This window comes from Podarcis bocagei, assembly GCF_964188305.1.
Source record: "Podarcis bocagei genome assembly, chromosome: 1".
NCBI classification, from domain to species: Eukaryota; Metazoa; Chordata; class Lepidosauria; order Squamata; family Lacertidae; genus Podarcis; species Podarcis bocagei.
Genome location: NC_138125.1, coordinates 79,455,958 through 79,482,612, shown reverse-complemented (window position 1 = coordinate 79,482,612; position 26,655 = coordinate 79,455,958). Strand labels below are relative to the sequence as shown.

Below are 26,655 nucleotides of genomic sequence, written 5' to 3'. Positions count from 1 at the left end.
TTAACACTTCTTCATTAACTTCTGCAGCCTATTCCGCCACTTCCTATGGAAGGCCTCCACACTGATACTTTCTATTTTACTCATTTCTTTGTTATGTTTGTGTTCTGCCCATAAGCTTGGAGCAAAGGACTTCTAGGCAGTATCCACCCTGAGCAGATCCTGAGCTGCTTAAGTCCAGAGATGAAACTGCATCAGATTCACTTTTCTTGGTCTCTGGGGAGGGTGGGTGTCCTAGTTAAGCCCTTGACTGATGTTGTTGGAGGTGGTTTTCTTCTTGCATAATGATGCCATCCCGGTTGTTGTGCAAGAAGGTTCGGAGCCGGGTGTCAACTGTTATTGCTTCTAAAGCAGGCATCTGTGAGACCTGTGGTAGGCATCTCCAAGTTCCCACTCTCTCTAAGTTGTCAATGTTTAAATGACATTTCCATTTAAGTTTAAATGGTGGTTGTCTTGACAAAGGAAAGTAGTTCCAAAGAGAGTGTTAATGCAGCACCGCAGGCTAGAGAAAAGAAAATATTCTTTGTTCTAAATGAGCTCCCAAGTAAATCTGTCTTCTCTAATGTATGCAGGGGAGAGGAAATATCTTTGTTCTAAATGAACTCCTGAGTGGAGCTGCTTTCTCCTAATATATCGTGTTCAGTGGCTACTTCAATAAATGACAGTGGCTTGTTTTGATTTAACCCTGGTAAACAAATGCTCTTGTGCCTGGTACTTCATCTTCTTGAGGTTGGTCTTTTTGCAGCAAGGACTGGTGATGAGATTTTCTTTACCCAATCATTTTGAGATGGTGCAAATATCATGGACCCTGTGAGGAGGTATCTCTAAATTATTCCACACATGGCAGCTGAAACCACACAGCCTGCCCTTCTACTGCAGCGATTTACCAAGTGGACTAGACTAGCAATGCTACCATTAAGGGTCCAAAGCTACGTATAACGTGACATGGCCACCCGGAAAATGTTCCGTGATTTTGCACAGGTACTGCATCCTAAGAATTAGGAACATAGAGAGCAGGCCATTGGTCCATGTAGTTCAATATTGTCTGCACTGGCTGGCAGTGACCCTCCAGGGTTTCAAGCAGAGGTTTTCCCCCAGCCCTACCTGGAGATGCCAAAGGAATCTGGGACCTTCTGCATGCAGAGCATGTGCTGTGGCCCTTCCCACAAAGCGTATGTTGTGCAATAGCATCTAACATTTGAATTATTGAATACGCGCATGTAGTAGTTGTAACATGTCAGATCCTAGCTGCAAGACATGTGTGAACAATATACACAGATATACCTCATTGGGCATGTGGCCAGCAGTGGTGGGTTAGGGGACTGTAGTGGTGCAAGCTACCCTCATCTATTTCTGTTTATGTATGAGATTGAGACGTCTTGTGATTTCATACAGTTATGGCTGCTTAATGGTGATCAAATTTTAATTTGCCATTAGCTTTTCTGGAGACAAGAGATGAAGACATTCTCCCCAGGTTTGCTGCTTTGATGTCTCTGTGGGGATCTTTCTCAGCTGCAGGGCATCTTATCTGTTGACTCAAGATTCTCTTGGCCCCACAATTGTCGTGGCAGGTTGCTCTTCGTTTCTTCTCTCTTTCCCCTCCCCTTGGTCATTTGCGTTGGATGCTTTGGTTCCCAGTTGGGTTGTCTGACTTTTCTGTACTTGCTGAGCTTAAATCAGCTGTGGGTGTTTGTTTTCCCTCTATCTGCAGCCAAAGGCTTTTACTCCTCAACACTTGTTTGCTTACATTCAGCCTCCTGCAATCAGTGATGCAAAAGTACAACCTGGATCTTTTAATACATGTGACAGATCTTCTTTTTTAAGCAACATTTCTCATGTCTTTCACCTTCCCCCAACTGTTGTGAGCAGTATATTTCCATCTCTTAATCCATTTGAACTGGTGAGGAAAATGCTATGTTTGTTGCTGTTAATGTTAATGTTGGCATTCACTCTCAGGCGGTGTACAGGGTTGGCGCTTACTGGTGCCACAATGTGTTAAGGGGCCTATGGGTGATCAGTGCTGCCATTTTTTATCTTCTGGGTATCCTGGTCCCACACAGCAGGACTTCCCCAGCTTCCTCAGGATTCTCCCTCACCTGTCATTTACAGCCGCCGCCAGTAGGCTATAGGAGAGGGAGTAGGGTGGGCTTTCCATGCCTCTCCATTGGCTCTGCTGAAATTGGCTCCTTCCCTCTCTGATTTTTTCCCATTCCAGTTGATCATTGTAAAAAAATCTGTAACTAAGAAATGGTCTCTTGAGTTTGCTTTTCATTACCTCCCTCCCAGCTCCTTTTGTGCTGTGTCTTTTTAGGTGACTAAGCCCAAAGGTAGGGGTTCGGTCTTATCATTTGACATTTGATAAGCTGCTCTGTGGGCCTTTTGCAGCTGAGGAGCAGGATATCGATGTTTTATGTAAAATACAAAATACTGCTTGCTTCTAGAGTGTCGTGCAACAGTACAGGGGGTCTGAGATGTGCTCCTCATTCTGGTGTGGCTCAAAAAGATCAGAAGCAGCAAGTCTTGTCTATCTAATATGACCTCTGGCAAGGAGGCAAGCTGCCCAGGAGCCCATTAAAAGCTTGGAGACACCCAAGACTTAGGCCCAGCACAGCTGTGCTGGTTGAGGCTGATAGTTGCAGGGCACTGGTTTAGACGCCATTATTGGCCTGGGTCAAATGTGTATGGAGGAGAGAGCACAGTTATAATGACGGATTTCTCTCATCTAGAATTAGGTCTCCGTTACTCAGTAACTCTGGATTTTTCTTTCTTGTGTGCTTGCTCCAAGTATCTGAATCTGTATTGTGCTTCTGGAAAGGAATTCTGAGCACAGCCCTTTCTCTGACTTACTTTGGGCTTGCTGCACTTTTCTACAAAGCCAAAGGTGGCTGGCTTTGTTGTTCCTTTTTCCCTATCCTGCCGAACGACAGGTGTCTTCTTTGTACTGTTGCCCTGTGAGATGTAAGGGGAGTTGTCAAAAGGAAACGGATTCCTCATCCCGCCATGCTTTTCTGGCATCATATTTGTTTTGCACAGGGGTTCTTGTCTTGGGGCAGCCTGAAAAAGAAAGACAAACCTTCACAGAGATGTCAAGTGTTGGCTTCCATTGGCCAGGTCTCCTGTTGCCCATGGGAACTTCCTTTGAATCTCTGCAGCAAAGAGAATCACAGCTTCAGGGAAAGTTGGAATCCCAAACCCAGCCCTTGAGTAAATTCTATAAATCTACTTATACCTGCTTCCTTTACATAATTCTTTTTTTTAATGGGGTGTGTGTGGATTGGGCCTCTGCATGGCACTGATAGCATGTATCCTAGTCACAAAAATCTCTTCTCAGTTCTCTGGCTTTTTCTCTTTTTCACCAGGCACTGCCTACACGTTTCCTCTATAATCTTAAAAAACTAGAAACTCTCCCTCCCCACCACAATAAATGCTGATAACCTGCCAGTTAGCAACTGATGTGTTGGCTCACTGGGCCCTGCCCCGTTTGCTCCTTGAGGAGGAAGGAAGTGAGGAAGCCAGGTATAGTTGCAGCTTCTCAGCATTCAGGAGGCAAATTGGCACAGATGCTGCTTTTCCCTTAAGGGTGACAAAAGAGGTGTATGGCCTGTCACACTGACGCTGCAGTGGAGGTGATGTAGTATGGCTCTGGGAATATGTGCTTGCTAGGGGAAGCATGAAGATACATAGTGCTGGCTGAGTAGTTAAAAACACTTGGTTGCTGCTTGTTCTTATAATAAATGGTAGTCTTTGGTTCTCTCGCCCGCTGAAGGATACACTTTGACCAAATAGGGCTAAAGAAACAAAAGTAGTTGAATAGGGCACTGTTCTAGGTGGGTGGGGAGCAGGGAAAGACATCAGCTCACAAAAGTGGCAAACCACAGAGGTACCAAAATAGAAGAAGTCGTGCATATATGTGTCTGTGTCTGTGATTTATTCTGGTGTGTTAGTTTGAGCCAGAGGAGTTCTTCATCAAAGGATATAATTTGGTTTATGTAAGTTACTATTAGAGGCTTGCTCACATCTCGGATATCATTTGTAGAGTCAACTGTGTGGTCTGCCTCTTTTGTTTATTTGTGTGAACCTGGTGCTGACCGCATCATTTTCTCCATATATCACCGATGATGGAAACTGGCACACCAGCTGGATGCAAAGTGCAATTTCTGCCTGAGAGGAGCATGTCTTATCAGCATTTGATCACAAAGCTGTTTTGGAAGAAATTGCTTGCATGGTCTGCCTTCTCTCCCCAAAAGTGCAGAGGCTCAGCAGAAGGAGGAGGTGTTGATATCTTGAGGAAAACAATTCTGCAGTCAAATAATGCTTTTCCTTTGTCACATTTTTGTTTTCCTTTACTTTGCTTTCACCACTGGTTTCATTGGATTTCCTTCCTCTGCCTCATCTGCCTGACTGTGGGCACTCATTGTTCTCTCTCTTCTGCCAAACATAAACAGGAATGCAGGTAGCCATGTTCTTCTGTGGAAGGTTGTGGTTTTATTGGCAGCAGAAGGCATGAGATTGGTAGTACCAAAGCTATAATGCTAGCTAGCTTTATAGCTGTGATCTTCTTGGACAGGCTCCTCTGAAAAACAGCTTTTGAATGCATTATGTGCAACTGACCATGGAGTTTTGTCACTTACAAGATGAAAACTGTCTGCTGTTACCATGAGAGTATAGCTGCTGTTCAAAATAATGCTAGCACTCAGAATGGATGGCATTGGTGTCTTCAGGGTGTGACAAAGAGCAAGATCAGATATACGTTCAACAGAAATGTTTCTGCATTTCCAGTCCACCAAGGATTTAAACAAGGGCCTGGACTCTGAGTAATGAGAATGTTGATAAGTAGCAATGACAAAAACTGAGCACTTGGGGACTTGAAAATGTGGCTTAACAGCAAAGTCTGGTTACCTGTTAAAATGACATGAGTTAAGAAAAACTTGCAGATGTTTTCGATTGTGTAAACCTAGAAAGGAACAAGGAAGCCCTGCTTATTGTCACTGGAAGTTCTGCTCTGTCTCCTTCAGCTTCCTTCTCCTACTCTGACATAAAAGCATATGGAGAGCCTGCTGGACCAGACCAGTGGCCCATCTATCCCAACATCTTGTGGGAAGCCTGCAAGCAGGACATGAGCGTGACAGTACGCTCCCCTTCTGTAGTTTCCAGCAACTGGTATTCAGAGGCCTCGGAGAGTGGAGGTAGAACATGGCCATCATGGCTAGTAGTAGCCATTGACAGCCTTGTTGTCTCATCCTCTTTTAAAGCCATCTAGGGTGGTGGCCATCACTGCTTCCTGTGGGGGCTTTGTTCCATAGCTTAACTATGTGCTGCATGAAAAAGTTTTTTCTTTTGTGTGTCTTGAATCTTCCAGCATTTGGCTGCATTGGATTTCCATAAGTTCTAGTGTTCTGAGAGAGGGAGAAGAACTTTCTCCCCTATCTCCATGCCATGCATAATTGTATAAACTCTTGTGCTTAGCTTACCTTTTTGATAAACTAAGATGCTCCAAATGCTGCAAACATTCCCTCTAGATGGATTGTTCCACCCCCTTGATCATTTTGGTTGCTCTTTCCTAAATCTTTCTCAACTCTATAATATCCTTTTTGAGGTGTGGTGACCAGAACAGTACACAGTATTCCAAATGTGGCCACTCATAGGTCCCCACACTCCTGCTGGCATTCTACCTGCATAATTGTTTTTGTAGTTTAAGTTACTTCAAGGGCAGAGTGGTTCTCCTTGTCCTGCTGCCAAATTTGTCTTGGCACTTTGCCAGCTGGGGCTCCCTGTAGCTCATAGATTGGGCTCCCCATGCTGGGTTGCTCTAAATGCCTGGCTAGTTCTTCCCAGAGGCTGTAAGAAGCCAATGAGGTCAGGAGCTGTGGCTGAAATTTGGTTTAGTCCCCTGGGAATAGGGAGTGAACAATGGCTGTTGATTAAGCGGAGAGTGGGCAATGGCCGGTGAGTCAACCGACAGCGGACTCCTTGTGGGATGGGCCTTCCTTCCTTCCTGAGAACAGAGTCCAGTTTAAAAGCTTTCAATAATGCTACTAAAAGAAGCTAACTACCTGGCAGTGATGTTGTTTCTCACACAGTTCCAAAGCTGTCTTCACAGTTGTAAGCATTGGAGGGTGTTTTGTTAATTAATTAATCAATTAATTAACTAAAGCTCTGTTTGATTCTTGTATGTGCTCTGCCTTGACTTGTGAATTACTTCCGCAAGGCCATTCACATATGCAGCGCCCTGTGGCCTGCCAAGGCTCCTTCCCTTCAGTCCCCATGAGACCAGCAATTCTGAAAGAAAAGGATCACAAACCTGTAATAAACCTGAGCTTAAACTTCTTGCTGAATTAGAGTTTATATTATGTTAATATTCTTAGTCATAAAGTGTTGCATAAGAACCAGGAATGAATTAAGGGTTTTATTTTTGTGTGTGTTAAGTTTTAATGCTTTGAGTAGGAAGCCCGGTCAGCCCCCAATGAAGATATTGAGAGTGTTCTCTGAACTTCAGGGAGCCTGAGAGCTTTCTTGGAACAGAAGTACCTCCCCTGTCTAAAAGTGAGGAATGCTGCCACCAGTCCTTCTTTTTCCTCTGAGGGCAACTCTCAAGGCTATAAGTAATTAAGTAATTAATGTTGGTTAGAGAGATGAGGAAGGATTCAGCCCAAGGAGCAGGGTACTCTGGTTTCCTCCAGTTCTCGCTAGACATGAATGTGTAGCAAAGGGATCTAGACAGAGTGGGAAGAACACACATCAAATCCTAGCAGCCAGTTTTAAGAGAGTTTTATTAAGAATAAGGTTTAAGAGAGTCAATATGAAAAGCAGAATGGCGCATGAAAGGCAACAGGCTTGAAATGTTTATCTATCCTTAGGCAACTACTTATAAATTGGCTTTGGGTCTCCTCATGAGTAGCATCCAGGACGGTCAGATGAATAATAAGGGATAGTGAGGGACAAAACAAAGATGGCAACATTCCACTTTTAAGGGCTCTTGACCCAGGTGATTGGCAGGTGACTCTGAGCGGCCAGTGATAGGGAAAATGTTGTTACCTCTTTTTTGCACGTTGGAAAGTGAGGCTACTGCATCATTTATTATGATTTGTTATTATTTTATTTATTTATTGTTTTATTTATTTCCTGCCCTTCACTCTAAGTTCCAGGGAGTTCCAGTTACAACAACTTAAAATACAACATTTAAAACTGTCTGGGAAATGGCTGTTGGAGTTGCCCAACTTCCTTGCCAGACAGAAAACTCCACAGGCTGTGAATTGAGACTTGGCAGAAATTATCATAAAGGGGAGAGGCCAGAACCCTTCCCACAAATGTGACTTACCAGCCTAGAGCTTAGAACAGTGGTTGCCCATTGAACTTGAAGAACAACTTGACTGCATGTTCTCTGAATGCTCTGCGCTGAGACAGGTTTCAAGCTTGCCTGTATGCTTGAGTGCCTGTGTGTGACTCTCTCTGGGTGTATTCACTCAGGCATGATGGAACACACAGTTTCCAGAACAGGAAATTATCTGTGAGTGTGGTTAGTAGATCTTTTTTGGAAGACTATCCTCATTTTGAGTAAATATGCTAGGCAAGACCAGATACTGACATAGTACCTGGAGGTGATCTGGTTGGTTAGGATGCCTTTTTACCTGCTTAAACATTAACTCAATATGGTTGATCTGGGAAGTCCTACTCCATAAGACGCTTCCAGATTCTAACTTCAGTAGCTGAGTCTTGTGCAGCAGTAGCTTGTGATTTTGATTGTGGTGTAAAGGTTATGGGTTAAAAGGGGGATTTATCAATTTTGTGGGGGCATCTGTAAATTTGCAGGTGATCTTTTGCTGAAATATCTGTTGAATAGAAGATGAACCTGTGAAAGGAAAAAGAGTTACTTTTGCTCCCATTTGTTTTTCTTCCTTTCTTGTTGGCAATTTTACCTGGGTAGTGGTCTGAGGAATTGATTTAAGAAAGCCAACACATCACACTTTACTTTCTGTTCAAAGCAATGCAAATGCTGTCTTTGCTGTGTTTTGGCTGTGGGCCCTTAACACTGTTGATGTTCTTGCACACCACACCAATCTCCAAGTGGTGTGAGATTCCAGGGGTTCCAGATGCTTACCCAGGGATCGTGTTTCCTTTTTAGGAAAGAGGCACAGTGGAGACTGTGGTGTCTTCATGATATATTTACACATATACAACCTGAGCCTACGATAGAGGGGTTCACAGCATCAACACCCCAAAGGTGTATGGTTTTTCCCATAGCCGCTGCCTTGGATTCAAGCAGAAATTAAATACTGCTCTCAAGGGCTGCTATGACTCTCTCTCCAGTTTGCTGCTTTACTTCTAGGTTACATCACTGCAAAAAACTCTACTCCAGACTCTGGCTTTTTCTGTTGAGGGAGGGGCCCCCACCCATTTGCTGTCTTATACTGAGCCCCTTAATCCCCCTTAATGGCTCATCACCCAGGTGATCACCTCACCAAGAGGCTAGCTTGGCTATTCCAATAATTAAATTCTAACACTTGCTGTATCCAGGGATTAGAAGGATCTGGCACCCAGTTTAGCACCCCAAACTCATAATAGTGTTATGAAAACAAGACTCGAGGTGCTTTGTAATGTTCTTCAGACTGTTGATTGTAATCTGGTATGCACTTTGATGTTTTTGCTCCTGTTTTAAAATGTCTTTTTTGTTTTTACTTCTGTGTCTAAAGTAGGTGGGAGAAGGTAGACAATTATGAGAAGAATCATTGCTTTGAAAGCAGAAAGTATCTTTGTTTCGACTGGGGTGGGGGGCAAATGTGCTCCTTCAGACCCCTCTGTCTGGCTCTTGGGGATTCTGTCTAGGCCATTTGTCTTGTTCACCCTGATTTCCTTTCTCCTTGAGTGCTTTTGCTTTGCTGTAACGTATCTTTGAACTGCAATGGTGCCTCTTGCTTCCCTGGATGGAGGTGAGTGCGTATAAAACTTTGGCTTTTGCATATCTGGTATGTAGCCTAATACTCTGACTAGAAGTGTCTCTCCAGGATTTCAGACTGGGGACATTCCCAGTTATACCTAATCCTCAGGTTCTCCTGGGACCTTCTGCATTTAAAGCAGATGCGGTACTGCTGATCTGCACCCATCCCCTAATGTAGAGCTGCCTCAGTGAAGATGATGGAAATTGTTTCTCAGTAAGCATCAATAGGACTGCAGGTTGTGCCAATTAGCCAGGTAGCTTGTGAGAGTTTCTACTATAATGCACAAGATAAAAAGTGTAAAATAACCACTATCATTTTAATCAGCCGTTCATTATCTCATATGTCAATCAGGGATTCTAGGAAGAAAGGTTTTGTCTCATTCAACAAACATGTTATCAGCCATGGTTACTGTTTAGTATTTGGAACTGTTGTTTCTACTGCAGTTCTTAAAAAACGGATAGATCTATATGCACTACAAAAATGAATTTTATTTCCCTTGCATTCAGCTCTTGCAGAGGTACATTTCTCATTTTAATAACATTTTAAAACTGCCTGGCTTAAGGATTTTCACTTGAAAGATCTGCTGAAAATCCTTGCTTACATGGAAAATCTATTACATGAAGATATGATCTAAAATTTCATCAAACTCTTAAGATTTATTGTATCTCATCTGACTCGAGGCATGAGTTGCGAGGGTAAGAAATATGAGGCATGGAGCCCTGAAGCAAAGGTGAATTAAAAAAAAGAAAAGGGACAAAAGATTTGAGATCAGGGGAAATAATCTATGTTTTCTGGTACAAGGTACTTAAAATACCCTAATTGCCTTCCCACCAAATTCAGTGCTTAAAGGAAAAATGCAAAATGAGATGGCAAAATAAAGTAATGTGAAAGTCCGGCTACTCTCTCAATTTTGCAGTCAAACCACTTGCTCAGGTGAGGAATGATTGTTCCTGGGCAAGTAACTTGTCAGAACTGCTGCCCTGGGAGGTAGAAAGGGCACGTAGGAAAACTCAGGGGGCAGAATTGCTAATAGGTTTCACTGGCCCTGGTGCTGCCTTTTCTGGCACGGCAATAAAGTAATGGGGTGGGGTGGGGGAAATGTAACAGCTTAATTTCTGTGTGTCAGAGGCTGCTGCTGAAAGCATGGAAGCAAGGCCAGTCATTTTAAAAAAAGGCAACATAAGTCAACAACCTTGCTTTAGGATGGTGGTCAGTTTTCTGCACTTTCCTGCAAAATTGCATTCCATGTGCCATTTCAGAAATGCTTATCTGGAGTGTGACGTGGGAGGACATTGCTAAAAGGTCTGGCAAAGGTGAGTAACGGTTTTCTATTTTATTGTCTTGGCATGAGATTGGAAAATAAAGTCAGATTGTGATTAATCATGCTATACTGTGTTTGCTATGATATTTCATGTGTTGCCTGTCAATCAATAAAAAAATCTCTTCTGGCATTTAATAGATAAAAATAGGGACACATTTTTTATTTTATTTTGTACGCTTGGAACACATCCCCAACCGTTCTTGATTGAAACCCACCAGATGCTTGTGGGAAGAACTGTGTGGTAGCAGCAGCCCTGTTCTTCAGATGTGGACATAATTAGCTTCTCCATTCCTGCGCCTGGTCAGGGGAAGTGGTTGCTCTTTCATCAGACCCCCAAGGCCACTGACATGGTCAAGGAAGGAGGGCAACTCCACCAATTTCCCAAAACTGGCTGCCTGAAGGAATGACTATATGCGTGGAGCAGCTCTGACCCCCTGGCCCAAGCATTGTTATCTGCTGTGCTCTGATTTTGGTTCCCAGTGTGTGTTTTTCTGGGAAAGGCTTGCTCTTGTCCCCAATGTCATGACTGCCATCATGAGTTGACATCAGCTGTTCTGATTTCTATGTGGAAGCTGGATTCCTGCCGAGACTGTACATGACTTTGCTCAAATGGAGTTTGTGAGCCAAACTGGTCATTTAAGTAAAATTGTATACCTGCAGTCCAGATGTTAATTGGGCACTTTTAATTATTAAAACGTTGGCACATGCAACCAGATACGAGGTTGCATCCATTTGTGTCCCTCTGCTTGTGCAAGGCTCTTTGCTTCAGCAGATATTTCTGTGAATGGAAGGGGAAGGGAAGTGATATTTGCCAATTTCTCTTTTCTCCCACAACCCCGCTGTGCCACTTTCCATATCATTGCAGCCTGCTGTTCTGTAAAGCAGATTTTGGGGCTGCAGAGAGAAGAGAGACTCAGCAAAAAAATGGCTTCTTCTCCCTCCCCTTTCTGCTCATGGAAACCTTTGCTGGATCAAAGAGCTTTCCATGAGCCTACTGACACAATTGGATACAATCCAGAGCTTTTATAGTACCTGGGGGCAAAATTCAAAAACTTTGGTCTTGCATCCTTCATTGTGTGATTGTGATAGGATTCCTTTCTGTGGTGTTTTGATCAATTCCTGTGTGCTTTGCTGCCCACTGGTAACCTGTAATGCTTTTTTGGGGGGAAGAGAGATGGAAATTTAAGACTGCTGTATTCTGCAAATGTGCAGTGGCCTGAACATAAGTCCAGAAATAATAATAAAAATAGCTGCAGCTCTCCAAATAATCAGCAACATTTACCCTCTGGATTGACAGTTTTTATAGAGGGCAGGGATAGAAATAAATTGCTGCTCTGGCCTTTTATGGCTTGATTTTTCTTGATGTAGCTCAGTTGGTAGAGCATGAGAGTCTTAATCTTAGGGTTGTGGGTTTGAGCCCAATGTTGGGCAAAAGATTCCTGAATTGCAGGTAGTTCTTTTTCTGGGTGTTCTCAAGGGTGCGCAGTACTGGCACCTTCCTCCTCCCCCATCCCAAATGTTAAAAGAGTGGCACTCACAACTTCATGGTGAGTACCAGCACCATTTTTCCTAAATAATAAAAAAGAGCACTGATTGCAGGAAGTTGGATGAGATGAATTTTGTGGTCCCTTCCAAGTCCACAATTCTGTGATACTCTATAGTCACATCCTGTGTCTGATCACATGATTTAAAAGTAAGGAAGAGCTTTGGTTCCTTTGGAGAAATACATATTAGAAAGTAGCTTAAGAATGCCCTATAACAGACTGATAAACTTAATAGCAGCAAATGAGCTTCCCCAAGTTCAGTGTGTAACAGAAGACGATGGGCAAGAATCAAGATGCAACCCAGCCCCCTTACAAGTGTGGGGGAGAGCCATGAAGCCTCAAGAATGGCAGTTCTTCGTGCAAACTATACAGTGGTACCTTGGGTTAAGAACTTAATTTGTTCTGGAGGTCTGTTCTGAAACTGTTCTTAACCTGAAGTACCACTTTAGCTATTGGGGCCTCCTGCTGTTGCCGCCGCACCACTGCACGATTTCTGTTCTCAATCTGAAGCAAAGTTCTTAACCCGAGGTACTATTTCTGGGTTAGCGGAGTCTGTAACCTGAAGTGTCTGTAACCTGAGGTACCACTGTACATTGGTTTTAAAGTCATCCTCAAAATATTTGCTAAAGGTTAAGTAAGGAAAGCAGCATACTGATAGAAAAAAAGGGGGGAAAGTCATTCCTGGAAATGGGAGACAATAATTGGACTGTTGGTATTAAATAACCAGTTCTTCAGTACTAGTGCAAGAAATGGATATATCAGCCTTTGTATATGCACAGTACTGGAATTTAGCATCACACAAGCTTTCCTTCTGAAATATGTTGCCTGAAGGAAGCAACGTTTCCCCCCACAGCTACATTTTTTGCCTTTTTTTCTGTTGGTGGAGGTCACCTTTGTGAATGAGCTTGTTGGGGCCTGGCTTTCTGAGACTGATAACTTATTCCATTGTGAAACAGACAAGTAAGTGCAAGATGGCACACAGGCGAAGGAACTTAAAAAGGGCAAAGGCGTTAAGTTATCTTTTAAAAACCGAATTGAGAAGTGCAGAGTAGGTAATCCCTTAGAAGTAGTAAAATATCTCAGCAGGCCAAAATTACAGTGTCAGTCTTCTGATGTTCTTATCTAAATTGGCATCTAATCTTAGTCTCTAGGAGAATGAACAGGCAAGGATGTTGTTTATAGGGATGTCTGTCTTATTGTTCAAACAGAAGGTGGTAGGTGAAAATCTTCATGATCTCTAATCAAACAAGGCAATTTCAGGTGTAAACTGTTTCCAAATAAAGTCTCTGAGAAAGCTGATTTGTTTGTTTAGGACAAAAGTTATTTTAACTTAATGCGTTGCACTGGGAGATGGAAAAATGCATGGTCTGGCATCAGCGTGGCTTCTGACTTACCCAGCAGAAATGCAAAAGAAATGGGCTGCTTGCTCTTATCTTGGAACTTAGCAGACATTCAGGCTGGCCTTGGGCAGTTTTCTAGAGAAAGATCCTTGCTTTCTGTCGTTGTGAATCCTTCTGAGCCAAGAGCTGCTGCATGATTTCTGAGCTGATGTGAACATAGACAAATTACAGCAGGGGTCATCAATGTGGTGCCCTCGATAACTTGTCCTAACACCCACAAAGCCTCAAAGATCCCCCCCACTCCCTGTCCCCTTCCATAATGAGGTGGTGAGGGTGATTATCTTTTTCTCCCCGGAAAAGTACATAGAGCTAAAGGAGGATGTTCTTTCTGCTTCCTCTTTGGGCTCTGTGTGCTTTTCCTGCACTACAAGGGTGACAGTGGTGCTGGCACTGGGTTTTCTGCTGAAATTTTAGTCTACTCATATTATGTAGAAAAAAAATTACCCACATCCCAAGATCTTTGTGTGCATTTCTCTGCCAGCGACAGCCTGTTACACACTGCAGGAATGCATAGGAGTCGACTCCCAAGAGCCCACTTCTTGTTCCTGTTAAGCCATAGATTGCTTGGATTGCTTTGATACTCTAGGACCTAGCTCATGGAAAGAGAACCCTCAAACCTGCATAAGAATAAACATGGTTTTCAGAGAGCATCAGTTCACCCCCGTTTCCCCTTTATGTTGGTTTTGACGCTCCAAAACATGTGAATTACCATGTCCCATCCAAATGGATGGAGATGGCCAGATGGCAAGCCTAATTGCAGTAGCAATTTCCCCCCATCTTCCTGGAGAATGATTTGATATTCAGAACTGCAATTTAAATCCCAGCTGATTAATCAGCCTCCAAGCCGATCATGCTAATGTTCTAGAATGTTAGAGACCAATTCGCTCTCCAGTTAACTGGAATAAGCAGAGGCATTCTTCTTGGCATCCTTAACTACTTTGGGCCAAACAATGCACAACTGAATTTCTGTTAAATTAAAGTCTTCCTCTCCCCTACCCGCTTTTGTGTACTGCTCAGTTTTATTTGTATGGTAATATAGTTTTACTGTTTCTAGTTAGCTCTTTAAAAAAATCTTATTTGAATGTTTGTTTATATAGATTTGATACTGATTTCCTCCTACTTTTTATGCAAGCTATTTAAACTGTTTAGAAATTCTTTTTTATCGTAAGCAGTATATAACTTACATAAATAAATAAATAAAATAGTGTGTGGAAACACAACCTGCTGTTTGCCCAACAGAGGACAATTACATATATATGAACCTCCCCTCCCCTGGCCCATGTGCCCGTGTGTGTGTGCATGCAATTGTGTGACTGGAAAGATTGCCCAAGGGAAAGGGTTTAAGTACACACACTCTGCTATTGTGCTGAACAAATTAGCATCATCTCCCCTCAGCTGTATTTCAGGATTTTATTTTATTTTTTAAGTTGGGAGACTGCATTGTGAGCAACAGAACTTAGTGGAAGGGCACAAGACCTAGAAAGTGCTGGGACAGGAAGTCAGGGGGAGGGCCCTGGCTGTGCTCTCCTGACAGCTTCCCCAGGGCAGACCGGTGTGTGTACCTGCACAGAATGCCGTAAAGAACTGTAAGTGAGTGCTGTGTTTTAATGAAACAGAGACCTGACCTGATCACAGATGTCCTGTGTAATAGTTGCTCCTCAATTTGCATTTTGAGAATGTGGGATTGGAGTTCAGGGTTTTCTGAGGTGGACATGAGAAAAACCCCTGAAACACTAAACTGTGTTTTTCTTTAAAACTATGATTGTGTGAAAAATGATACATTTCACTAAAGGTCATGTGCTGATGGGGAAATTGTCTTAATTATATGTCTCTATCTATCTCTATCTCTATCTCTCTCTCTCTCTCTCTCTCTCTCTCTCTCTATCTCTATCTCTATCTCTATCTCTATCTCCAGGCATCAGTCTTTGAAACAATCCAGATTAATGTTGAGGAGAGCGGTGGGGTATTGGACAGTAGATGTCAAGCAGAGATAACATTTCCAGGATACCTCTGTGATGATGAAACCTGTTGTTGTTTTTTCAAACCCATAATTTTCATGGCAGTTTTGGCACAGCCACCCAAGTCCCCATATTCTACTTACAGATAGGTAGCCGTGTTGGTCTGCCATAGTCAAAATAAAAAAATTCCTTCCTGTAGCACCTTAAAGACCAACTAAGTTAGTTCTTGGTATAAGCTTTCGTGTGCATGCACACTTCTTCAGATACACTGAAACAGAAGTTGCCAGATCCTTCTATATAGTGAGAAGGTAACTACTGTAACCTAGTCTTATGTACGTGTAATAAAAGCGAATGTATATTCTTGATCTGTCACAAGTTTTCTCTCCTTCCTTGCATTAAATTTGAGATTGCAAGTTTCTTGTGGCAAGACGTTATCTGCTTGTACTTTGTGAAGTAACACACACATTGAGGATGCTGTAGTATAAAACAACAACCGTCTGTTGGCAGATTTCCTTAGGTGGAAAAAAATGGGGATCCTTGCCCTATTGAACTCAACCCTTTGATTAGAGCACTGTATTGTACCTTAAAAATGCTGGGACTACAATAAATTTTCTTCTGGGAATTGATGTTCAGCCTGATCTTGACAAGATGAGACACCCCCCCCCCCACTTAAACTTTAAGCTGAAAAAGGCACACTTTGCCACTGATGAAACCTGATATTCAACCATGGATCAATAGGCATTCCAGGCTGCAAACTAGATTCTTCAAAGCTTAAAGAATGTAGTTTGCAACCTATGATGCCCATTGATCTGTGGTTGCTGCTTGAATTTCGGGATGCACAAGGGGTGCCTTTATCCAGGTCCATTTTATATGCCAGAGGACCCTTTCTTCAGAAACTGAGATCGCCCCAATGTTACACACACCATGCTTAATGTTTATTTGGATTCCTACATTGTATGAAATGTAGGGCAACCTTCCAAGACTGTTTGGAAACTACTGTTAGCCCAGAATGCAGCAGGCAGAATCCTATCTGGGACTGATTGTAGCGCCTGGCTCATGTAACACCTATCCCAAAGCAACTGAACTAGTTAACAATTTGTTTCTGAGCTCAATTCAAGGTGCAGTTGTTGATCTTGGTTTTGGTTATCTGAAGGAGTCTCTCCTCCCATATACAGTGGTACCTTGGGTTAAGTACTTAATTCGTTCCGGAGGTCCGTTCTTAACCTGAAACTGTTCTTAACCTGAAGCACCACTTTAGCTAATGGGGTCTCCTGCTGCCGCTGCGCCACCAGAGCACAATTTCTGTTCTCATCCTGAAGCAAGCCTAACCCAAGATACTATTTCTGGGTTAGTGGAGTGTGTAACCTGAAGGGTCTGTAACCTGAGGTACCAGTGTACTATCCCTTGTACCTTCTCATCTTTTAGCAAGGCTGTTATGCATGTTGCTTTCTTTCTAAGTGGCCATTAGAAGTGCTGGTATTTAACTCTTAAGAACTGGGTGTGGTTTTCCCCCTCTTTCCTCCTTGTCCCTTTCCTTTTTCGTGTATTGCCTTAGATTATAGGTCTCTGGGCAAAGACTTTCTTGTTCTAGTTCATCATATAGAAGCCACTCTGGAAGCCTTTTTGGTTGAAGAGTGGGATACAAATGCTCTAAATATCAATGGGCTAAATAATAATAATAATAATAATAATAATAATAATAATAATAATAATAATAATAATAATAATAAAATGTTAACAGTAGTGTCTTACGCATAAAAACAAATTTATACTTAGGAATTGATATATGAAACTTCACAGGAGGATGACAAGGCAATTCACTTCAAACCTCCTTTATAAACAACTTAGCTGGACAAACTAATGGATTTTAGTAGTCCACTCATTAAAACTGCATACACATCCATCCTAACAAATACCAAACAATAGAATTAGTCTTGGTTGTAACCATAGTTGTGGTTTTTATATTGTTATACATTGATTGTGCAGAAGTCTAGTGGTAAATGAATTTGTGAGTTTAGAGCTGTTGTGGTTTATGGGTGTGATAAGAAGGTAGGCAATATAGCTCGGATAGCAACTTGCTAATGGCTGAAATAAAAAAAGTTTATCCGTGTTTTTCAGAGGCTTTGACTCTGAGTAGAAGATGCATTTGTATGGAGGATAAGGTTATATTTACTGTCCTGGGAAAATCTATATTGATGGTCATTGGGATGTTATGGCAAGACTAAATCTGTAGTTTGGGAGTTGTTGGGAAGGACTTTTAATTAATTTTCTAAACATTAAAAAGGGACACATTTTGCCTACAACTCAGCATGACAGTTCACGCATTTGATGAAGTGGACTCTGGTCCATGAAAGCTTATGTCATAATATGTTGCTCCTTTAAGGTGTCACAAGTCATTTTTGTTGCAAGGGAAAATATGGCTACCCCTAGCAGTGTGAAGAACTTGGGTTTTTAGCAAAGAAATTGCTTCTCTCTGATGTATTTTTCCAACTGCCTGAGAAAAAGCTGGATCCTTCTGCTGACATTTGATGAAGGTTTTGGTCAATAGATGTCTGGGCCTTTCCACTTGTTATGCCTACCAATTGTTGGAAAGCTTATTTCACTTCTCTTGTGGATAGTGTATTGTGCCACAGCTGTAGTCAACTATTGGCTGTGTTGTCCTCAGGGGAATCTGTTACTAATGCGTGTTTTGTTTTCAGGCCTCCTTCAGTTTGATTAATAACACTCATGAAACTTTTTTTTTTTAAGCCTGCATAAGAAATAAGTCAGATAAGTGACAAGCATTTCTAATATCCTGTTTCCATCCCATAAAAGAGATGAAGTGAAATAAGTATTGAGCTGTGGGGAAAATCGGGACTGTGAGAGAGGGAGGGCACTTCACTCCCTGACCCCCAACATATATCAAACTGGCAAGGGTCCTAATGCCTTTCTATAAACCTATGATATGTTCTGATATGATATACAATTCTGGTTGCGCTGTATTTAAAAGGATATTGTAGCATGCAACCCATCTGTTGTGTTTGACTGCTAAAGCTTTAAATAGCTGAGTCCAGGGTATATGAATGTGTCTCTGTTCCCTAGCATGGTCACCTACCCTGAATGGCTAGGGGTTTCACTGTTTCTAGCTATCCTGCTGGGCTTAGGGCTCACAGGCAAACTGGAAGCTGTCCAACAGAGTTTTTTCTGGGCAGGTTGAGTTAGGCAAAGGTAAACCAAAGGCAGAGTCAGAACTATGGACAGCTCCCAGTAGGCTCTGCTGGTTAGCTATGGGCAGATATAGTCACAGTCAGGGGTAGGCAACCTAAGGGCCGTGGGCCAGATGCAGCCCAATCCACTTCTCAGTCTGGCCCGCGGACAGTCTGGGAATCAGCATGTTTTTACATGAGTAGAATGTGTCCTTTTATTTAAAATGCATCTCTGGGTTATTTGTGAGGCCTGCCTGGTGTTTTTACATCAGCAGAATGTGTCCTTTTATTTAAAATGCATCTCTGGGTTATTTGTGGGGCATAGGAATTTGTTCATTCCTCCCCCCCCCAATATAGTCCAGCCCACCACATGGTCTGAGGGAGGGTGGACCGGTCCATGGCTGAAAAAGGTTGCTGACCCCTGGTCTCAGTAGTGAGCTGAGGCCATCTGAAGCCAAAAGCTGGCTGCGCTGTCTTAAGATGTGGAGGAGATGGGAATGCTCTTGGGGGCTTATCTGCTGAGCTGAGGAAAGCAGAAGGGCTGTGTCTTCAGGCTGTGAACGCGTAGCATGAAGTACTAACGGCCCCACTGCAACCTGAATGGGGCAGCTTGTGTTTCCTTCTCATTTATATTTGTCCCAGGGTAGCGGGGGGGGGGGGGAGTTCAAAAATCATGATACTAGCTATGCTACCCACCTACCATTATCTGCCCCATATCCCCAGTTTCCTGTTTCTTTAGCCTATTGAAATAAGGGATACGAAGCAAAATGTCAGGTAGTATTCTGTCCAATCATTTTTGGGGGGAAAGGGCCTGCTGCCTCCTCCTATTGTTCTTGGCCAAGAAGGAAGTCACACCTAAGTCTGACACCTGTCTCTAGCTTAGTGTTTATGAAGACTAGACTGACAGGGCATGTTTTGAGTTGCCAAACTCATAATATGTTGACCAGCGTATCGTGTGGTCAAGTCTGTTGCATTGCCTTTTGTCTTTGAAAGCTCTCTGTTCACCAGAATAGTTATTATAAAGTGGCCTGGAAACAATAGGTTGACTTCTTCTCTTTAGCTAGTGCAATTCATTGCTGAGTCTGCTTATCACTCTGTCTTTGTCTATTACTCCTTGGAAGGAACCTCTGGTTGTCATGACGACAAGAAATAGGGACTGAGGAAGTGCTAAACTGGCTCTTGCTCTGCTGTAATATTGCCAGTGGGTTGAAGCTCTTCCCAGTCCAAACTTCCAACCTAGCCAGAAGGCTTTTTTAGGCAGTTTGGTCTTGGGGTTGCTAGGAGGCAGCAGTCATTTAACTGAAGTTGCTGGACAACTTCATGGGGATGCTTGTGGGCACTAGGGCAGAGCAGCGACCTTGAAAAACAGTGGAACAAGATCCACTGTTTCTTCTGTGACTACTCTTTGGCTTGAGCTGTGGGTCATAGCCACAATTCAACCATGGTGACTGATGCAGGTAGCCTCCTGCAGCACCTGCTACTGTCTTTACATAATGTCTTTAACACATCCATAGCGGTGTTCACTTATCTCGAGCCAATCTAGTATGATCACAGCAATTCAGTTCATCCCCTGATCATAAACAGGATTGAGGCAGACCTCAGACCTCACTCTAAACCTTCCTGATCTCCGCAGCATGCTGGGACCCTGATTTCCTTCAGCTTCCATCTTGATGTGGGGAAAATATGTGGCAAAGGTTTCTCTGTAGTGGCTTCAATACTGTGCAGTTCTTTGCTGAAGGTTCTCTACTAGAGCCCAAGTATACTGACATCTTAGGAAATGCTGCAAATCGTTTTCGCTTACCCAGCTCGTTGACATTGAATTGATTTTTTATGAACCATTTGATGGGTGTTATGGTCTTTTAATAGTACAGGTATGGCTTTATATTGAACTGTGTGTTTACTTTTATATCACCCACCTTGAGCCCATGTAGCAATGATAACAGTAATACCTTTTTGGATTCTTTCTTTCCTTTTTTCTCGCCATCCTATTGACTTTGTTCCCACGCCTCTCCCTATCCCTCTCTGCTGTATTTAGGAGTGTTGCCTGGCTAGATGAGAGTACAGTGTGCTTTCAGCAAGCTGCCACTTGAATATTCCACTCTTCCAGACGGGATGTTGCCTGTAGAATGTTAATCCTTTGTTCACATCAGGAGAATGAACTTTGTGTGTATACAGAGTGACCTGGAGTTCTAAGCCATTACTAAGGGCAGTAGCTCAGTGGCAGAGCCCGTGCTTTACATGCAAAACACCCCAGGTTCAGCCCTTGGCATCTCCAGGTAAAGCTGGGAAAATGCCTCTGTGTGAAACCCTGAAGAGCCACTGCAGTCCGTGACAGCAATACTGGGCTACAGGGACAAATGGTGTGACTTCCTGTGCAACATAAGGCAGCTTCCTGTGTTCCTGTGACACTGAAATTGGAGGGCCTGGCTGGAATGACCATGACTGCTGATGATGCAGAAACAGACTCCCTTTACTCTCTATGGGAGGCAACAATCCCCAGAACAGTATCCCACTTCTTATTGCTCAAGCTGGCAGCAACAGAGAATGGTGTCATGTTTCGAATGCTATTTAAAACGCGGGTGGCGCTGTGGGTTAAACCACAGAGCCTAGGACTTGCCGATCAGAAGGTTGGCGGTTTGAATCCCCGTGACGGGGTGAGCTCCCGTTGCTCAGTCCCTGCTCCTGCTAGCCTAGCAGTTCAAAAGCACGTCAAGTGCAAGTAGATAAATAGGTACCGCTCTGGCGGGAAGGTAAACGGCGTTTCTGTGTGCTGCTCTGGTTCGCCAGAAGCGGCTTAGTCATGCTGGCCACATGACCCGGAAGCTGTACGCCGGCTCCCTCAGCCAATAAAGCGAGATGAGCGCCGCAACCCCAAAGTCAGCCACGACTGGACCTAATGGTCAGGGGTCCCTTTACCTTTACCTATAGGGGCACAGTGTCATTCAACTCTCTAAGGCTGATGGTGTGTGCCTTCTGGTAGCACGAAGGGGACTTTGATGTATTGTGGGGGCCCTTTGCACTGTGCCAGTACCCTTACATGGCGCTTACATGCCACATCATAGAGATAAGCACTGATGTGCTGACCATGGAGTTGGGATTCAAGCTCTGAACATTCAGGCCTGATCCTGTGTAATAGTAGTAGAGCTCCATGTGTTGGATGCAATCCTTACCAGTCGCAGTGGCAGAGTTTGGGCTTTAAAATTTCAGCTGCACCCCATGTGACACCAGAATTCAGTGCCCCCCTGCCTCTCGCATTCAGTTGTTCATCACTGTTGCAGTGCCCCGTACGGAGCCTTATCCGCTCAGCACCCAGTGCGTGTGAACTGGTCCTGCTCCCCTAAATCATCCTCTGCCAGCGATATGGTTGCCACTGTGTCTCTGGGCTGCTCCCACAGTACTTGATAACGTTTAAATTTTCCACCCCATGTGGTTAGAGTAGGCTGCATGGCTCTTAAGCATGGCTGCATTGATTGGATCAGATGACATAGTATGCAGCCATGCGCACAGTCTGAACTGTACAGAGCAGGAGCTCTACACGTTTCTGGAGCAGTGTGGGAGTAATTGCAGGAAGTGTTTTGTTTTTAAATTGGCCCTCAGAGTATAGGAGTGGGCTGATTTGGGGGGCGGGGAGAATAACATACGAAACTGCAAATCATTCTTTTGCAAACTGGATCCTTTTAGAGAGAAACAAGCAGTCAAAAGCTTACATAATGTAGAATCTTGCTGCACCACGCTCACACATTCACTTAATACGCCCCATCAAGAAAATTCCTTTGCAAGCTGATACCATGTTTTCAAGCAGTTACAGACTGGAATAGGATTAAATAACATGGCTGCAAGCGAGAGTTACTTTATTCCACCAACACCCACCCCCATCTCCCACAAATTTACAACATTCATCTGTGCTCTCTTGCTGTAGGGACCTCTGTGTTTAGATCTCTGCTGCGAGCCAGAGTTTATTGCAATAATCAACTTGTATAAAATGACAGGAACTGGAGAAATGAAGCGTAAGACACTACAGAATCTCCTATTCCTTGCCGCACCCTTTCCTCCACTTGTTTAGATGGTTATTTTATTTGAAGTAACTTTTACTTATGCCAGTGTGGTGTGGTTAGAGTGCTAAACTAGGATCTGGGGAGACCAGGGTTTAAATCCCCACTCAGCTGTTGATTTCATTGAATGACTTTGGGCCAGTCCCTTGCCTTCAGCCTGACCTACCTCACAGGGTTGTTGTAATGAGATAGGAGAGAAATATATATATGCCACCCTGGACTCCTTGGAATAAAGGTGGGATATAAATGGAAAAACAAATGAAAGGACAGTTGGTTTATGGTGCAGAATTATTGTTTTCTATTTAAATGAGGGTTTTTTTTAATCAATTGCTTATTTTTGTTTAAACTGAATTTCCTGTAGCTGTTGCTCTGTGGAAAATGATTTATTATTTTTACTAATATTTTTGAAGCACAGCTTCATTACTAGAATTGGTTCATAATCTTAAGGTCTAGTACTCTTGTTAGCAATTCCTGCTCATGTCTTTGAAACATAAATGAGAAAACAAATGTGTCTTGGATTGTAAGTCCATGGAAGCAGCTGTTTACCTTGCAGTTATATAACAACAACAACAATTTATACCCTGCCCATGTGGCTGGGTTTCCCCAGCCACTCTGGGTGGCTTCCAACAAAATATTAAAATACAATAGTCTGTTAAACATTAAAAGCTTCCCTAAACAGGGCTGCCTTCAGATGTCTTCTAAAAGTCTGGTAGTTGTTTTTCTCTTTGACATCCGGTGGGAGGGCGTTCCACAGGGTGGGTGCCACTACCAAAAAGACCCTCTTCCTGGTTCCCTGTAACCTCACTTCTCGCAGTGAGGGAACTGCCAGAAGGCCCTCGGCGCTGGACCTCAGTGTCCAGGCAGAGCGATGGGGATGGAGACGCTCCTTCAGGTATACTGGATCAACACTCCCAAAAAATCCTCTCAGAAGGGGCAGGAGTCCACCCTGAACAATATGGGATTGGAATAGGGGGCCAGGGGCAGATGGCAGGTAACTTTTTTATTCTATGAACTTCTCTCAGGACCCAGCTTTCCTCAGTGCATGCTGGGAACTTCTGGTTTGTGCAATTACAGTAGATCAAAATGTTCTGTTGCTCTGGTGCAACAAACTCGCTAAAAAAAAGTAACTTTTTATAGTTAAGGAAGTGATGGAGAAATACATTGGGAAGCTTAGAACAAACAAAAGATGAGAGGAAAGGTATATAACCTCCCAGCAAACAAATCAGAATGGATGCTCAGTAAAGACTGAATGCAATCTAACTTCTGTGCCAGTTTTGTGCAAGCTAATGAGGGTGGGTCCTCAGGGAATTGGTCATCTGAAGGAGCTCTGATTCACCCAACATATTTCACATGCCAAAGCGAGTTTCCTTGCTGGCAGGTTAGGGAAGGGCCACACCTCAGTGGGGGAGGGTCTGCTTTGCATGTAGTAGGTTACGGGTTCAATCCCACCATATCCAGGGAGTGTAATACACTAGTTGCTGCCAGTTAGTGTAGGCAATGCTGAGCCGGATGGACTGATGGTCTGACTCTGTATAAGGCATCATATTACATTATAGGTTTGGCTAAAGCCTTGAACATAAATTTCCTCTGTAAATCCTATCTTCTAATGCAGACCTCTCCATGCGCACGCGTGCACACACACACACACGACTGGGGAGATTCATTATTGTTTTTAAAAATTTAAATAGCAGGTCCCAGGGTGGTGGAGGTGAGGGTCAAGACTGGGGCCACCACCTTTGATCAGAGGGATCAACCCTTCCCCACATGCTGTAGTGCTGATGAAAATATCTCCTTTCCCTGCAAGCAGTTATTCTCAGTGGGAGAGAAACTGCCTTTGGCTCCAGTGGAAGCTTCCCTCCTATGCCAAGTACCATCCTTGGGCGGGGATGGGGGAAGTCTTTAGGATCACAGTGACAATGTCACTGTGTAAAACTCAGAGTAAACCCATTGAAATCAATGAAACCAAGTTAGCCATGCCCATCAGTGGGTCTACTCTGCATAGAACTAGCCTTGGCTACCAGGCACAATCGCTGTTGAGCCTTGCTGTGGCTTCCATTTTCAGTTCTAAAAACAAGCAACCATCGCCAAGCCATGTGTTTAATGTAACCTGCTGCTTGGTTCATCTCAGTGACTCCTCATGCATGTGGGAAATCCAGTATACACACTGGCTTCTCCATTATCTTCAGTGCTCATGCAGCTTTTCATATCATTACTGTCACTGAAATGTTCAAAGCAATATTTCCAATTGCCAGCCTTTTGTCATGTTTTGGTAATTATGTATAATGGAATGCTTCCTCCCTCCAAAAGAATTGCATGACTGGCTACTTCTCTCTTGTATCCTGAGAGTGCAACTTCAGTAATGTTGTCTGTGTAGTGTGTCCGTTTCCGAAATATTGCTTGACAGTATGTTGCGATTATCAGCTTAATGTTTCACAGCAGAGCTGTCATTCTTCTTTCTTCCACCCTTGAATGCCTTGCCTTTGTCCAGCTTCTTTCATATATTTATTTCATTGAGATGATGGGATAAAACTGATCTAGATCGCCTGTTCACCGAGCAAACACTGTGTCAGGGATATGCAGGGTTTCTCCACTCCCTGTGGTTTTCAATATATAATAATACATTGCTTGTCTGATATATGAACCAATACACCAGAATTGCTGTATATTTTATCCTCTGATTTAATGCTCCATAACCTCGTACAAGTTTCATCAGTGGTACATGGTGATATAAACACTTGTTACCTCAGTTAGAATCATAGAATTGTAGCTGGAAGGTAGCCCAAGGGCCATCTAGTGCAATCCCCTGCAATGTACTTTATTTATAAGAATATTTATAAACTATCAACTCCTTTAAGATGTGGAGGTGCACAGTAAAATTAATTTTAATGTGGTAAAAACTAATGTCAAAATAACTGCACATAAGCTATATTTGCTTGCATATATCACTACTTCCCTTAACCAACGATATGGTGCCAGCAGTATTCTTTGGTGGTGGGTGGAATGTGGCCCAAAGACACATGGGACAGCCATCATGCCAGTGCTAAGCAGGTCTGGTTCTGAACAGTGCCAGCATGGAAGACCACTTGAAAAATCTGTCTGCTGCCTTATGTTCCAATGAGGGGGGTGGGAGGAAATAGATGGAATAAAAATGAATTAAATAAAAATAGTGACCTTGTTGCTCTCATCTTTCAGTAGATCCCCCTTCACCAACCTGGTGCCCTCCAGATGTTGCTGGCCCTGAGTAGTAAATTTAGTTTTAGACCAATGAACAGCCAAATACACACAGAGCTTTTACAGGGCAACCCTGTGTCCCTGAACACATTTGAAAATGCACAGGCCCACAGGTTGTTCCACAGCGCCTGTGGTGGAAAAGGCCAACAGAGCTGCCTGAAGCAAACAGGGCTGGAGAATAAGCCATATCCCAAGAGAGTGGTGAAAGAGGAGGGTAGTGGGGCTGCATTCATCAGGCATGGCTGTGTGTAGGATGAGAGCCATTGGGGTGTGGTGGGCACGCTTCCTGACAATCAGAGATCTGTTTGTTGTTATTTAAACTCTCTTTTTAATATGGAATAAACCTTCAACTCTGCGTTGCTGTTGTTTTATTTATTTGCTTGTTGTAGGTAAGTATCCAGTGAATTTGTCCTGTTGGTGCAAGTACTTCCACTTGCATAATGGAACTTCCCCTCCATGGGAACTAACTCCTAGGGGCTGAGCTCCCTTTGCCTGCCCCCAATAAAATTTGAGGGGGCTGCCTCCCCAAGTTGATGGGCATTGCTATTCAAATGGTGTGTGCGCGCCACATCATGTGGTTGATTATATGGGTGCAGCTTACCTGCCCCCAATATTTTATTCAAGTTGGCACCCCTGTTGCCTTCTGTTTTCTTCCCCCCCTGCCCACCCCATACCTCCCCAAAATTTGCTCCAGAAGGTTGGAAAACAAAATCTGCTCCAGAAGTCTGGGAAAACAGATTGGGGGGTGCATGGGGAGTGGAAAGGGAGGGGTCATCCCGTTGCACATGCTTCATTGATACAACCTTCTGTCTTTAAAGCATGCAAAACACTCTGGGTGATCCCTCTGGAGACTTAAGAAACACATACCAAGCACACTAAATAAATAAATAAAGTACAACTCTGTTTTTGACAACCTCCTTCTATTGAAGCATTTTTGCTGCTCTCTAGATCTTAAGTTAACAAAGTAAGATAAAATGCCAGAAAAAGTCCGTACAGTGTTTTGCTCAAGATGCATGTGCAGTGGTTTGAAG

The 26,655-nt window shown here is 43.3% G+C and overlaps 1 protein-coding gene and 1 long non-coding RNA gene across 7 annotated transcripts in view; one reads left to right on the top strand and one right to left on the bottom strand.

Annotated features, from left to right (window-relative positions):
• Positions 1 to 26,655, top strand: part of TSPAN4 (tetraspanin 4) — a 508,885-nt gene that overhangs the window by 51,687 nt on the left and 430,543 nt on the right. Inside the window, exon 2 of one of the 6 annotated variants that reach the window (XM_081203210.1) lies at positions 10,193 to 10,246. The exons of the other annotated variants lie outside the window; for them this stretch is intronic. The gene's annotated coding sequence lies outside the window, so the exon portion shown is untranslated. The remainder of the gene's footprint in view (positions 1 to 10,192; positions 10,247 to 26,655) is intronic. 6 annotated transcript variants of the gene reach the window in all.
• On the bottom strand, positions 12,971 to 20,419 carry LOC308592239. Its single transcript, XR_014010452.1, has 2 exons — positions 20,291 to 20,419; positions 12,971 to 13,343 (listed from the first exon to the last, which is right to left on the bottom strand). It is a non-coding gene; the product is annotated as an uncharacterized lncRNA (long non-coding RNA).